At 43.9% G+C, this 15,056-nt stretch overlaps 1 protein-coding gene across 2 annotated transcripts in view; it reads left to right on the forward strand.

Annotated features, from left to right (window-relative positions):
• GKAP1 (G kinase anchoring protein 1) overlaps positions 1–15,056 on the forward strand; it is a 664,789-nt gene that overhangs the window by 51,619 nt on the left and 598,114 nt on the right. The window lies entirely within an intron of this gene.

Below are 15,056 nucleotides of genomic sequence, written 5' to 3' on the forward strand. Positions count from 1 at the left end.
TAGGGGGTATTTTGAAGGTCGAATAGCAGTCAGGGGAGGGCCATAATCTTAAAGAACACGGCTTGTCCCATCAGGGACACAGGAAGTGTCCGCCAATGCTCCACATAATTATGGAGGCATTCTGGTTACATTATTTCCCTGGTACTGAAAACCGTTCATCAGAACCGGGGCCACACATCCTGGTGGCAAGAACGGGTTTCCCCCAGCTAGAGGGAAAATGAGGAACTGGTCTCAGTTAATCTGGATTCCAAATAACTTTCAAAAAGTTGAAAATATGGAGATTTGTGTCCAACATGAAGTGAGGCGTTGTAGCGTATAACAGGATGTTTTCTTCGTCTTGGGGAGGGAGTTGGCCTAATGGCTAGGGCATTCGACCTCAAATCTGGGGAACTGGGTTCGAGTTTCTGCAATGATGTTGAACATCCTTAGATTCTGGACAAATCACTTAATCTCCCCGTGCCTAACAAAAATGTATGTGTCCTCATGTAATGCAACTGGTGCTATGTAAAGCGCTCTGATCCCCGTTTCGGGTATAGTTCACACTATATAAAACGCTGCAGAAAAGAGGGAGATCTGTTTCTCCTAGTCACCATCACCACTCCATTTGATACCCCACTGAAGAGGGTCTTGACCAATCCAGGCTGCCAATGACTCTAGCGCCAAGGCAAAAGTCATTGGAGATCTGGGGCAGCCCTGCCTGTGCCCTTGTGAAGAGCGAAAGAGTGAGGTAGCATGCTATTAACCCGCACCCTCGTCAAGGAGTCTCGGTACAGAAGTCTAGTCCAGGCACAAAACTCAGGGCCAAATCCCAGTCAGACCAGGGCAGCAAACAGGTATGACCATTCAATATTATTGAATCCCATCCTCGCATTTAAGGAAAGCAGAGAAGCATCTTTAATCTGGATGGCACACATCATGTGTAAGACCCCGTATAGGCTCCTCAAATTCAGTTTGGTCCCCCTGTGTGGCATGAAGCCAGACTAGTCCAGATGTACCACCGTGGCTATTACTATCTTGAGTCGGTTAACCAAGGCCTTCGCTAAGACCTTAGCCTCCAAGTTCAGGAGAAATACAGGTCTGTAGGAACTGCACACCGCAGACGGTTTACCTTTTTTAGGAATAACCACAATAGTGGCCTCTAATCCTTTTCAAATACTTCCCTCTCCTCATTTGAGAGGTCAGCACAGTTGTCACCAAATCAGTAAGTCGTGAAAGAGTAGAGTGTTCATAATGTCGTAAATGCCTCTGCTATGGCCTTCCCAGTGGTATGTAATGCCCAAACAGAGTCCTGGATTTCTACAACCCAGTTTGTGCCCGTCTCTCCTGTCAAACCAGGCTATGAGCTTATTGGCCTCATGGCCAACATTGTAGAGGCGCCTCTGGGTGGCCAGAGCGAGAGCTTGGGCTTTTTCTCTGCCAGGTTCCTCACCTCCTGCTGCCAATGCCAGAGCCTATGGCACAGACAGGCACGTCTCCTCTAACCCCCCCCCCCCCCATCACCTCCGATACAAGGATTTAGCATGTCATATTTGATAGTCTGTTCCTTTTTCAATCCATAATTGGGGCCTGAGGATGGGCACGCAATACTGCCATAAACACCTCCCATAGGGTCCCCTCATTTTCTTGAAAATACTGGTCTGTCTGTTGTCTCTTATCTTTGAATTTTCTATCCTTTAGATGCCAAGGATCTATCCTAAGAGGTAGCGTCAAGCCCCCCCCCCCCTCCCCCAGCAGCAAAAGCAACAACTTCCAAAATCCTGACAAAGCTGTCTTAAGTCCAGGAGCCAGAATACAATCCTTCTACAAAATTTGGCCTAGTCATCTAGAGCAAAGTGGTAGTAAAAAATTGGACATTAGTTTCATCAGTAACCAGCAGAACAACTATTTAGAATCGCTCTCCTGCCACTATATTTCATATAATAAGCACTCTGCAGTGGATAGAATCTTTGTTGAATCAACAAGCAATAGTCCCTGACCCTCAAGATCATTTGAAACTCGTATTATATTGTCTTGTCTGTAGTCTCCAAAACTATTTTTAGATTAAACTTAAAATGGGGCAAGAAATGTGTGCAGATTGTTATTTTCAGAATGATAAAATTGCAATCCAGTGATTCCCTTGGTTTCTCAAGGTGGCATAGTCAATATTAATATAGTATATTATCAGGAATGCTTATTTTAGCATCTCTATCCATCCATCAAGTTGACCATTGCAGGTATTTGCTGAAGGACCTCAACAATCTATTTCAGAGTACTACTTTTTGTGCGACCTTCTCGTCCAAGGGCATGCATGCATTGCTAAACTGAGAAACTCCTGAGGCAGAAAGCCGGGAGCTGTGACTTCCAAATTCTTATTGATTTTAAAATTGTGATACTGTGTATTTTAAATACTATTGCACTGACCCCCTGGCACTTACCTAATTTGTCATCGAGCAGCAGATTGAACGCTGCCCCGGCCAAAACGCTTGTTTTTGCCGCCATTGCCTGGTGAGGGAGCCACGAGACACGCCCACCTCGGTCGGCCACGCCCCCCCTCGCAGGTATAAATAGTATGCGCTGAATACTAGCGCTGCATTGCTAAACTGAGAAACTCCTGAGGCGGAAAGCCGGGAGCTGTGACTTCCAAATTCTTATTGATTTTAAAATTGTGATACTGTGTATTTTAAATACTATTGCACTGACCCCCTGGCACTTACCTAATTTGTCATCGAGCAGCAGATTGAACGCTGCCCCGGCCAAAACGCTTGTTTTTGCCGCCATTGCCTGGTGAGGGAGCCATGAGTCACGCCCACCTCGGTCGGCCACGCCCCCCCTCGCAGGTATAAATAGTATGCGCTGAATACTAGCGCTGCATTGCTAAACTGAGAAACTCCTGAGGCGGAAAGCCGGGAGCTGTGACTTCCAAATTCTTATTGATTTTAAAATGGTGATACTGTGTATTTTAAATACTATTGCACTGACCCCCTGGCACTTACCTAATTTGTCATCGAGCAGCAGATTGAACGCTGCCCGACCAAAACGCTCGTTTTTGCCGCCATTGCCTGGTGAGGGAGCCACGAGACACGCCCACCTCGGTCGGCCACACCCCCCCCTCCAACGCCCAGAGCCTTTACTATAAATCATGAGTCTCTGCTGGAAGCGCAGCGGACGAGCGCAGCGGGCGCGACGATGGCGCGCCGAAGGCGCGCTTAAGGCAAGCTCGTCTGCGCTCGTCACCGATCAGGACGCGACTAACGCGGTCCACTCTGCTCAGATCCTCACGAGGCCCAGGGCTCCTACCCCTCTCTATACTCGTGAGACCTTGTTCAATCTGAGAGAGTATGCGCACGAAGGTCATCTTACTTTTGCTGACACTGCCTTTCCATTGCATGATTTCGTTAGTAGGGGTCTGCTCCTGGGAGGTCTTCTCAATGTCAGATCCTTGCCAAAACACGCTAATGAAATTCAGTTACTTATTGATAACCATCACTTAGATGTTCTTTTCCTAACTGAGACGTGGACCCACGCCGACTGTAACATCGAATTAGACTGGGCCTGTCCTCAGGACTACTAAATTCTGCATCTTCCTAGGCCCAAAGGCCGCGGTGGTGGAGTCGGTATTATCCACAGAGCATCGTGGCTCATCAACATCTTAGACATAGACCCGGTCGCTGGGACCGAGCTCCTCGGCCTCTCCATAAACTGTCACACTGGAGCCACGTTCACGGCCATTATCTGTTATCGCCCTCCGGGGACCTTTAACTCCCAACAACAACAATCGTTACTCACCACCCTCACAAATATGGCGACCTCCCACAACAAGCTAATCATCTTAGGTGATTTTAATCTCTGGCCGAACGGTAGTCTGGATTCCGGACTGCACTATCTCCTGCTCTCTTGTGAAAGCGTGGGACTCCATCAATTGGTCAAAGAACCCACTCACATAGCAGGTCACCGACTCGACCTTATCTTCTCCACCCCTCAGTTAGTACACCTGAACGATATCTTGCCTATGGGCTGGACTGATCATGCCCTTCTCAAATTCCTTATTATCAGTAAAGGGCCAGACTGCCGGCACACAGCACCTCCTCAGAATTCTGGTACAGAGACTGGAAAGTTCTGGAAAAGCTGAGCTCTACCGGTGCGGTGTTCCACGTAAAAGATAGTTTTTCGCCCGCAAACCCGGTAGAGGACAATTACGAGGCCTTTTATACGAGGATATCCTCCACGACCGACTCCCATGTTCCCTTAAAAAGATGCAAACCCAGGTGCAGACCATCAGCCCCTTGGTTTGACGAATCTCTGAAAGCCCTCAAATCAACCTGTAAACAGGCCGAGAGGAAATGGAGGCAAGGTTACTCCGACACAAATAAGTTACTTTGGAAAAATAAACTCCGGGATTACAAAATTGAAATTGTTAAACGCAAATCTACCTACTTCTGCTCCACTATACTTAATGCCGCTAACAGCTCTAAAAGCATTTTTCAGATTCTTAACAACCTCATCCACCCCGACAGTGCCAAAAAAACAATCCCTCCTACACAAGCACTCTGCGATAATCTCGCACTGTTCTTCAAGGATAAAATTGAAACCATTATCCACAACCTGAATATCTCCCCCTCACTGGATAGTCTCCACGGCCCTGGGATTGTCTCCGCTGACTCCGACTCGGTGAACCTAGGGAACCTACCCACTGTATGTTTGCGGGACTCCCCCCCCCCCCCCCCCCTCCCCCCCCCCCCCACCGTCTCCCCCCCCCCCCCCCCCCCCCATTTTGGAAGCGGATTTGGAGAGTCTGGTGCATGGGATCACTTTGGGTTCCCCTCTCGACCCTTTGCCCCCTAAAACTTGGAAAGCTTTTGGAACAGAACTTTTCTGCACCCTACGCAGGATCTGTAACCAATCCCTGCATTGCGGATTTGTTCCGACTCCTTGGAAGCAGGCTCTTATCACCCCGCTGCTGAAAAAACCCTCCTTAAACCCCGAGTGTTTACTAAACTATCGGCCTATCTCTCTCGCCATTCCCGGCAAAGGTTGCCGAGCGCTGGGTGAGCTCTTGTCTCTCTACACATCTGGAGCAGAATCACATCCTGGACGACATTCAATTTGGCTTTCGTCCAGCCCATGGCACCGAAACAGCTGTCCTCACGGCCATGGAGGATCTTCGTATGCGTGCAGACAGGGGCCAAGCAGTAGCTTTGATCTTACTGGACCTGTCTGCCGCATTCGACACGGTCAATCATGTGATCCTGCTGAAGAGACTAAGGGAGGCTGGGGTTGACGGCACTGCCCTGCTTTGGTTCCAGTCCTACCTGTGGGACAGGAAGCAGGCTGTGTCCCTTCCTCCATTTCAATCTGCCTTCTCCTCAGTGCCCCATGGGGTGCCCCAGGGCTCGTCCATCAGCCCCATTCTTTTTAACGTTTACCTTAATCCTTTGGTCACATTAATAAAATCCCATAGGTTAAAAGCCATAAATTACGCGGATGACATCCAGCTCATTTTCTCTTGGGAGGGGGAAGAATCGATCCCTCTAGAATCGTTTCATGAATGCTGAGAGACACTGCTGGCTGGCTGCACAAAAACTCCCTGCAATTTAACTCCGCCAAAACCGAGGTTCTGTTTTGCGCTGGAAGTCGGATTCCTCGCCTGTTCCCAACTGAATTTTGGCCCCCGGAAGCCCCGGAAAAACCACAGCCAGTCACCACTGTCCGCAACCTGGGTGTCATGATGGACAACAAGCTTAGCATGGAGACTCAGGTTGCGAAAACAGTGTCCACCTGCTCAGCCCTGCTGCGCTCCTTATGCAAGATCATGCCACTCCTCCCCGCACAGGCCCGAGCGTTAATAGTCAGGTGCACTATTCTCAGTCGCCTTGACTATTGTAACGCTCTGCTGCTCGAGTCTCCAGCTGTACTGTTAGACCGACTCCAAAGGGTTCAGACGGCCGCCGCCAAATTAGCCTTTGGCTGGACCAGGAGATCCTCTGCCACAGCGGCCTTAGCCGAGCTGCACTGGCTCCCTTTGAAGCAACGAGTGGCTTTCAAAGCACTCTGCCTCGTTTTTAAAGCACTGCACGGAGTCGGGCCCAGACCCTTGCAAGCTATGTTCACCTGGTACACCCCTACCAGAGCTCTTCGCTCAGCCTCAGCCTACCTTGTCACAGTACCCAGATTCAACAAGGTCAGGACTGGGGGAAGATCCTTCAGAGTTGCAGCTTCAAAATTATGGAATAGACTGCCCCTAGACATTCGCCAAACATCGCAACTCCTTCCCTTCAGAAAACGTATTAAAACTTGGCTCTTCCCCTAACTACTTACGATGGCTACCCGCTCTCAGTTCCCTCTTATTTTCCACCTGAGGAGTAATTTTCTTGTCCAGCGCCAGGATACCTGCAAGGTGACAGCCGCGCCATACAAATGTTTTAAATAATAAATAAATAAATGAAGATATTGATCCTGGTTGTTGCTACTTTACAATTAGGGGGAATGTTTTCCTTTTCTTGATGGCTAGTTATTCTCTGCTGCTTCTTTTTTTACTGCAGAGGAAACAATCCTGAAAGTCACCATTTGTCTGAGAGATGGGCTTTCTGTTGATTATGGAAAAAGCTCAGGTGGTCCCAGCACAAGAATATTGGTTAATTAGTGCTAACTTCCCTGCAGATTTATTTTTATTAGTTTTCCTTCCTGAGAACAGACAACTGTCTTCAGTCTCTTGTTTCTGAAATAATAATACAACATCAAGTGTCTGCCAAAGACTGACTGAGAATCCATGGTTGCATGGCGTCTCCAACTGCATTGCTCCCATGGAATGTCTTGATCTCAAACCTCTAATTTCTCATCTGCTGATATACAGGTTTCCAAAATCCAGGAATTCCGAGACTCCAATCTCAATAATTCCAGCTATTTTCCAGACTTAGCTTGGTGTCTGGTTACGGAGTATCTATAAAGAGGGATCTCTTTGGCTTCTCTATCTCCTTTCATTTTAAGAGATGGGGAGTCATTGAGGTTAAGGGGGCTACTTTGGAGAATTAGGAAATTCATTATCAGTGCTCTGAGGCCATTCCTATGCATTGCATGGGACTCGCACTGTGAATTCTCCTGCATCGGTTGTTTGGCTCAAAATATGTTTCGTACTTTTCACAAGTCCTGGAATAATTGTATTTGGTGGTGGGCCTGGTGGACGTGACCCCATGTGTTAATCCTACACACCTCCAAGCTTCCTTTAATCTGGCCTTCTGCTTTGCCTCGGGTGGTGGTTGTTTTCTCTAGTGTGTCCCAGGTATTGTTGAAGACATTTCTTAACAAATCATTGGTTGTGAGAATCCTGGGTCCTCTGCTATAATTTAGGTTTTCTTTCTAAAGAATGTTTAGGTCCTTTTTTGGACACACTTCTCTCACATGTTCTAGTGGCACTCTCTCTAGGTTGCTTTCCTAATTATCCTTTTGATGGCCTGGTCAATTTCACCATAAGGGCTGAAATGGCGACTCAGTTTCTATATTATGTACTGCATTATTTGTTCAAAACATTTTTTGGGGTTCAGTGCATAATTTCAAGTTTTATCTGTGGTTTATTTGACATTTAGTGTTTTCTTTACCTTCAGTATATTATATTAAAATCTAATCTCTTCTCCTGCTCAAACCAGAACCTCAGCTTTATTATTACTTTATGATTGTTGACTCTTATTTTATATCTTATTCTAGATTTTGGTCTGTGTATTTATTTAAAAAAAAACTTTATAGTGTCTTTCTAGTTTGACAAGGGGATCAAATTTCACTTCGACTATCATTTACGTTGAAATATTTCTGTCTAGTTCGTATGCTGCCTTAGCTCAAAATACTACCCAAGTGAACCATTTGTTTTGATACTCTGACTGAACAAAGTATTCCTTATACTCAAGTTAATTCTCTGCAACCTTTCTAACCCTTCAATGGTGTCTTCTGGTTATTTAGGGGAAAACAGTTCTGATGAACAGATAACCAAGTATTGAAGCTTAAGTTCATTGAGTGGGTGGGATCCCACTCAAGATCCCAGATGTAGCCAGTTATCTCAAAATACTTTCTTTTTCGGAGAGAGATTAATCTAATATGTTTTGCTCATGGGAACAAAAAACAAATGGCAGGCAATTTTCCTGCCCCTATTAATCGTCACCTGTCAAAAGAAGCTTTTCAGATTATTGTGAATAATTTTGACTATCTCTGGCTCAACCTGTTTGCCTCCAAAGGGACATCTCTTTCCTCGATTCTGCACAGAGACTGGGATGTGGATGTCATGTCTCTAAGTTGGCCCATGGTTATTCTACAGCTCTTTCATCTGCTTCCCCCCTCCAGAGAGTGGGGGATGCTGCTTTTGTGATCCTCGTGGCATCGGTTTGGCCTCACTGCCTGTGGTTCCCTGCCAGTTGGTCCTTCATTTCATCTTAATCTCCCCCCATCTCCTATTTAGTTTGTGCCTCTGTCTCTCCATATTCTTGCTCGCAATCACCTCACAGAATGGAGGTGGAAAGTTTAGGTCTGCAACTTTGGGAGTGTTGCAGGAGGTGGCTGTAGTTATTCAAGTACCTAGACATCCATAAATTCTAGTGTATGTCAAGGTTTGGAATTTCTTTTAGGTTTGGTGTAAAGATAAAGACTCTCTTAACCCAAGAGCTTGTGATCAATTTCCAATTCTAAACTTAATTCTTGTGTTCTTTTTTTTTTTTAAAGGTCTAGCTTCTTTTTATTTTAGTCACTCACTGGGTGACATTTTGAGGGTTTGGCCGACTTTGCAGTTCCTTATAAAAATATTGTCCTATTATCTTCTGTTCGGTCATAAGGCTATCTGCTGAGGTTGACTTCGTTCCAGCTTTACCGTCGGCATGTGTATTAGGTGAATTATGAAAATGAGATATTTTAACACATTATCTACAATTTGTTTCCTGATAGTTTTTAAAAACAAGGTGCCTTAAAATCTTTTCTAAATTTCATCTATCTCAGGAAATAATACATCCTATTTTTTCCCTCGGGGAATGACTGACTCTAACCAGTTTTAGATGTACATAGATCTTTTTCCATTTACCTGAACAGGACTAAAGCTTTTCTTCTCACAAACTGTCTCCTATGGGGGCCCTTGAAATTTCCTCAACCTAAATTCTTTAGGTTAAAACAGTTATTTCTCAAGCATATTCTGCTCTATGCCGGAATGTTTCTAAAATTATTAAAGGACAATCCACCAGAGGCGAAGGGACTTCATGGACAGAAACAAAAGAAGCTGCGACACGTAAAATATGTACGACATGTACACCCAAATAATTATTTTTCATTATTGTTTAGATGTCTTCAATGCTAAAGCCTGTGAGATTCATAAAACAAACTTGTGTTCATTTAAGCTCAATAAAAATAATTAAAGTTAAGTCTGCACAACCTTGTCATAATAATGAAGGTGTCCTCAGTGAAAACAAAAAATAAAATGTCTTGGGTACTTTCTCACATAAGTAAGGAATGGAACGAGGAAAACTGATGAGGAGATAATGAATTAAGTGCTTAATTACTCCAGTTTTTCTTATCCCAGTCCTTTTCTTTAGTTCTCACTCATGGTTTTTGTCTTACGAAACTTTGGAGTAGGTGATCTCTGTTTGAGATTCAGATGAGATATACGTTGTATGGAGTGGTTCTGAGGGGAAATATTAGACAAGGGCGAAAGACGGTCTAGAGTGAAAGGAAAAGCTTTATTTCCACTTAATGGAGCATTCTGTTCCGGAGGCTGAATGCCTGCAGTAAGGACTGGAACAAGGCAAATTTGAAATCGGAGTAATGATGGTTACTTCTAAGTAATTAATCCGTTAATTTTGAATTTGCTTGAGAAAGACAAGAATACGTAGTAGGGGAAAATATTCTGGGTCATTGGTAGGCTGGAGTTTACCCTGATAGGAGCACAGCAACTGTCTTCTGGATGTTCAGTTATTCTTTCTTAAAATGTTAGCTAAATGTAACCTAGCATTAAGATGCTGTTGGTTCGTTCTTCCTTATTTGACACAGTTGACAGATATTCAACTAGTCCCCAGGGATTTTTGTGCAGTAGGGAGGGGTGCAGGCTGCCTTCCCAAACACACCAGGCTGAGCACCCACAAAATTGCAATGCAGCCCTTCTGCCCACCAACTCCTCCCCCCTCCAACCCCCCCACCCCGGTCACGAATCAGGGAAAGCCCACTCAACCCCAGTGCAGGTATTTTCCGACAGAAAATGAGGGGTGGGAGTGGCCCTCTGGCACATCTGGCCAAAAACAGATGTCATGCCACAACAGTCTTTCTATCCCTCTGGGGCAATTTTCGGCAGACTTAACACCCAGTCTTCCCCAGGAAGCAGAAAGCCAACCAGAAGCCTGGGATTTGTTTTGTGTGCGCAATATCTACAGGTGAGGGCAGCCTGCCACACATCAGGCTGAGCCAATATCCCCCCATCAAAAATGGTAATGGAGCCGGTCTGCCTCACTTGGGACAAATCTGGTGGATTTTATTCCCCAGTAAGCCCCCAGGGTGGCATAAAGCTCACTAAAACCCAGGGAATATTTTTATGAGAAATATTGAGGGGTCTAGTTCACAATATCAGCGATAGAATTGTTGTGATATTTACAGCACACTATCGTTTCCATACAACAGGTGTACTCCCAGGGCTAACCACCCCAAAAACACCGTAAGGCTTCAAAATATGACAACATAATGGAGAAACACTATAAATGGCAGTCTATAAATGTATTTTATTGTCATAAGTGTATGTTGGAACAATTTACCAAAACTCCAAATCAAAAATAAAATGGAGTAAATCCAGTCGGTTTCTGAAGTCCAAACAACTTGTCTATCTTCGGCCAATTTACAATTCACCTGCGAAATATGCTGCTGATATTACTACTGATTTGTGCCGGGAGTCGTGTTACCATTATTGTGCGGTGAAAAAGGAATGGATTACCTACTGGACCATTGCATATGTTTTCTTGCTTATGCCCTGAAGAGGTTCCAGTGTTTAATGGACAAAAAGTGTTGGCTGTGTCGGCGTCAAATGTTTCACTGTTCATATTTTAACGTGCTTGTCTGTGGTACCTTAACCAACTAATTGGAACTACAAATATCTTTTGTTGTTTGGACTTCAGGTGCCAATTGGATTTACTACATTTTCTGATAATCCCAATAACAATTAAGAAATATCTTTGTGATTTGGAGTTTAAAAAAAATTGTTTGTACATACATAGGCTTTCCTGTTTTCAGTTTCTATTTTTGGTAAATTTTGGTGTTTTTTCCCCCAGTGTTTTCAATTAATTTCAATACCTTAGAAAAACAGTGGTTATCAGTGGTTTCACATTTTCGCGTCGTTAAAAACCACAGAAACTGTGTTTTTCAGATGTTTATGGTACTTTTAGCTTTTATTATTGTTTGCTTTCTGCACTGATAGTGCATGGTATATAGACAGTGTTCGTATGGTGTAAATGATCTCCAAATACATTTTTACAAATCAAACTTATCGTAGTACACCATACAATACTTCTTTAGTGACTCTTTGGTCATGCACGCTCACTCTTTCCTTTCCATGTAAACTTTTATTTGTGAAAGGCCCTCTCAACCATGGCACTTGGGACAAGCAACACCAAAATAGCCAGTATACAATTTGCTAACTCTGGTTACTGACATAGAATTCCATGCCAATAATGGTGCACCTGAAGATTGTGATTCTCTGCGACCGGTTCTGCAACATATGCGTTGAACTGGGCGCATATGCCCCCAGAGTTATTGAGCGAATGCTAAAGGGAATAATGGACGGAGCGTTTGAGCAAACTCTACTCCCTACTACACACTCTAATCCCTACTACACACTCTAATCCCTACTACACTCTACTCCGTACTGCACTCTACTCCCTACTACACACTCTACTCCCTACTACACACTCTACACTCTACTCCCTACTACACACTCTACCCTCTACTCCCTACTACACGTTCTACTCTCTACACTCTACTTCCTAAAACTACATTCACTGGATGATGTCATCAGTGATGTCACTGACCATGTCATGAATGATGTAATATGTGACATTATCAGGAGTGCATTGGGGCGCGCGAGTTATAGTTAGCACAACTAACTATAGCGGAGGAATTTCTATGGCTGTGTACGAGTGAACTGTCCAGATAACTATAACACTCAAGCAACCTATGTTTATTTCAGTGAATTTCAAAGGTTTTTTAAATGCTAATTTCTAACTAGAACGTCTTTAAAACCTATGGTTTTTTCAGTGAATTTCAAAGGTTTTTTAAATGCCAATTTGTAAGTGCAATAGTAGCTGTATCTATTTTTTTGTACTGAATTTCTACAGTTTTTTAACTGTTTATTTATAAATATTTTATTTAATAAACATGATATATTTTTCTGAAAATTGCACAAAAAATTAAAATAAATGTAAAACTGGAATATTTTTAATTATTTAGTTTTTTTGGGTATTTTAATATATTTATATAATTTTCTTTTCAATTTTTTTTGGGGGAGTTGCGCACCCAAAGCGTACCTACCACAGCGGGTCCACGTATTCTAGCTGCCATTTTGGAAAAGTTGTGAAGGATCCGCGTATGGTGAGCGACGAATGCGTGTTTTTTTTCACTTACGTGATATACGTAAAATGTTACGTGGTGTGCGCGACCGTTATGTGACCGGTCCACGACTCCTGCTCCCGCGCATTCACAACACATGCGTATTATGGTACACAACGCTTTCGCAGTGGTGGGCCCCACATGACGTCGTATACCTGCTGGGGCGCGCTGGGTGCGCAACTCCCGTGAAATTTTTTATGTTCTAAAATATGTACGTGTCTTTCATGTACATATTAGGGTAAAAGATTATCTAAGAGGTATTCATAAAAATAATGTATTTCTACTTGTAATAAACTTATATTATTTGTAAATATATTTTCACGAAGTCGCGCCGGGTGCGCTCTTCGTGAGCGCACGGTGCGCGGATCCCATGTGACCTAAAAAAAAAAGATTTGATTGGTTCATAACATTTCCCCCAGTAACTATTGAAGGACCCCACCCATTTTAATTGTTCTGTTTGGAGCAGTTGATGAGAGACATCTCTTCTTCCAGAGCTGGTTTTGGAATGTTTTTGCTGTTTTTAAAAAGTCGCATTGGAGAAATGCATCTGGTTCGCAACCTCCTCATCATTCTTCAGATGAAGATATCTTGGAAGAAGATCCACCTAAGCAGAGGCCTGAATCAGTGGTATGGAAATTTTTCACCGTTCCTGCCAGAGAAAAAAGGTCAATGCAAGAAACGTCACATGCTTGCTGTGTGACAGGGTCCTGTTGCGAGGCAGTGACAAGAAATACTCCTGTGGAACAGCGCTGTGTGTATAACCATCTGCGGACCATTCACCCGAAGAATCTGGCATGAGAAGAAATGAGGCGTGCAGCAAAAAATCCACCACCAGGCATTGCTAACACTGCCGGAGCGTCCACTTGGGCACCACCAGTAGACATTTGGCCAGAATTTGCTTTTCTGCAGCAGCACTGCACTAAGTGCAAAACCATAATCTGTTATGGTAAACAGTCAGTGGACGCTATTTGTGCAGCTCAACACAAATGCTGCACAGGTTCCCACAAATGCACATTTTTTTGTTTTTTTTGGAATGATGTTGAATTCCAAAAGCTAACTGTTTACTTAGTTCCTTTTTTGTTCAATATTAAAAAAACACCAAAAAAAGTACAAAATTGATAAACTACAAAAAAAATAGAAAACAAAAAACAAGGAAAAAAAAGTTCCGACCTACCTTATCTGGTTTAAAAAAAGAACTATAATTGCATGGTAATGTTTGAAAGTTTGTTTGAATGTATGTGTAGAGCATGATTGACTGAAAGAATGCATTAGTACTGTATGGTTAATTTATAGGGGAAGATCTATGAGGAAGTGCTGCAGTGTGACACTGCAAGCCCTTTAGCTGCACCGCGCTGAGATACTTCTGAAGCACAGGGATGTGACATATTTACATGAATATGTTGCAATTCTTTGCTCCCTCTGCACTAGCACACAAACTGCAGCCATGCAGTGAAGCAGGCACCCTTGCACCATGGTGCAAGGATATCTGTGTCGTGGGGAGATTGTTTTTTTGCAGGGAGGGAATACTTCCTGCACAAAAACAAACACTAAAGGCATTTTCCTCCTTTAATGTGTGCTGTGAAATGCATCATGCATTGAAAGAGGAAAAAACGAGGAGAAATGAAAACATTTCTCCTTGTTGTGCCTCGCTATACCACCTCTAGAGTGGCTCGCCATTCACACTTATCTACAGATTTACACTTTCTAGTAAGTCTTGAGATGTTACTCCATGGGTGTTGTGTGGGAATAGACACAGCAACACCCATGGAACGCCCCTTCAACGCAAAGTGCTGCGTTTGAATGGGTCGTATTTTCGAGGAGAAAAGCCACGCAGGGTGGCTTTTTCTCTCCTTGTAGATATGGAGGATTCCCCAGCGCCATCACTCCCTTACAAAAAGTGATGTACTGGTGGCGCAGGGGGCTTGTAAATCTGCCCCAAAAGTACTTGGGTATTGGCAGAGTGATACAATAAGAACATAGTGCTGGATGGCTGATTGACGAACTGCATGAGACTGACAGGAGGTATCCTAGGCTGCATGAGTACTACTTCAGTATTTAGAGGAGTGTACCAATAGTATGTATCTGCTTAGATTGTGTAGGGATTGTGCACAGAATATTGTATGTGTACTTGTGTTGGTGCCTAGGTCAGAACATCACTAGTAACTAGAATGATGACAGTGCTGCAAACAGAGAGCTCAGTTAATTTAGAAGTGCTTAGGTACTGTCTCAATGCCTGAGTCATTCTGCAAGTGCATAGACAGTGACAGGGTTCCTAGAGTGCTAGTAGTTGACAGCAGGATACATTTATAAGCACTTATGTTTCAGCAGAGGGACTAGATAAGGACATACTTCTGTCAGGGTGATTTTATGAGTGGACAAAGACTCGCAGTACGATTCCAGACAAGCATGACTATTATCTGGACTTTTGCAGGACCGACTCAGTAGTCTGCAAGGGGTTAAGGGACCGCATA

This window comes from Lissotriton helveticus, chromosome 2_1 (genome assembly GCF_964261635.1).
Source record: "Lissotriton helveticus chromosome 2_1, aLisHel1.1, whole genome shotgun sequence".
NCBI classification, from domain to species: Eukaryota; Metazoa; Chordata; class Amphibia; order Caudata; family Salamandridae; genus Lissotriton; species Lissotriton helveticus.